At 39.4% G+C, this 1291-nt stretch overlaps 1 pseudogene; it reads left to right on the forward strand.

Annotated features, from left to right (window-relative positions):
- The first annotated feature begins 202 nt into the window (after window positions 1–202).
- Window positions 203–1291, forward strand: part of LOC111400127 — a 3071-nt pseudogene continuing 1982 nt past the window's right edge.

The following is a 1291-nucleotide window of genomic DNA, read 5'->3' on the forward strand; positions in this document are numbered from 1 at the left end:
TTTTTTGACACAATTGAAGTAAAGTCTAATTTCGTATGCAAATCACACGAGATAAAAATTAGATTTGAATAACTTTTATCAACAGAGAATAATCATGTAATTACTCGTCAAATTTTGAAGGTTAGAATTATGACTATAGGTCAAAATTGACAATATAAAATTGGGTAAATAATGGATTTTATCATTCACGGGGGGAGAAGAAGAGAAAAAAAATACTTAAACCAATCTTCACTCCACCCGCCTGCAACCCCAACACCAAATCCCCACCTTTTACCCAACTCCTCAGTTCATACAACCCCCACCCCACAAATCGTGAATGTACCTGTTGTTCTGCTTGAAATTAATCTCTTGATTTGACCCATTTCAAAAAATAATTCAACTTTCTGTAATCTCAATTTTTTTCTTGTTTATTTTTTTTTTGCATATTTGATGAGATGAAGAAGCTAAAGAACTGTTATATGCATTTGAGGCACCCGCAAACGATGGAGAGAAAATGGATCTTCCCATTAGCCATTGGCTCAATAGTTTCTTTGTTTCTTTTGTTTTTAACCACCTTAACCTCGCCGGATGGGGTGCCGCTGCTGCCACTTCAACGATACTACTCCTCTGCCACGGCCGCGTCAATTTTTGTTGAGTCCAAGCTCCATCCTGTACCGATTTCAATCCTGCCGCCGCCGCCGCGCCTGGCTTATTTGATATCCGGCTCAGCAGGAGATGGCGGAATGCTCCGACGCACCCTCCAGGCGCTTTACCATCCCCACAATCAGTATGTGGTTCACCTCGACGCAGAGTCCTCCGCTGAAGAGCGCCTCGATCTGCACAATTACGTGAAAACCCAGCCCATATTTGGGAAATTCAAGAATGTTCGAATGATTACCAAGGCTAATTTGGTAACCTACCGCGGGCCCACCATGGTAGCCAATACACTGCATGCGGCTGCCATTTTGCTGAAGGAAGGTGGAGATTGGGATTGGTTTATTAATCTCAGCGCCTCTGATTACCCACTGATCACTCAAGATGGTAATTATTAATGCTAAGGAGTTTTATACTTTTTGCTTAAATTTTCTATTGGAAGAAAAAAATATTGGATTTTTGGGTTATGCTAATATTTTATTGAAGTGGATTTTTGTTGATTTGCTTAATGATTTGTGAGTTTTAATTGGTCATTAGATCTGCTGCATACATTTTCGCACTTGCCCAGAGATCTTAATTTTATTGATCATACAAGTAACATTGGCTGGAAAGAGTAAGTAATTTTATTCTAGGACATTCTAATTTTCCTTTTAACCTA

The sequence above is a fragment of the Olea europaea genome, chromosome 10 (genome assembly GCF_002742605.1).
Source record: "Olea europaea var. sylvestris chromosome 10, O_europaea_v1, whole genome shotgun sequence".
Classification (NCBI taxonomy): domain Eukaryota; kingdom Viridiplantae; phylum Streptophyta; class Magnoliopsida; order Lamiales; family Oleaceae; genus Olea; species Olea europaea.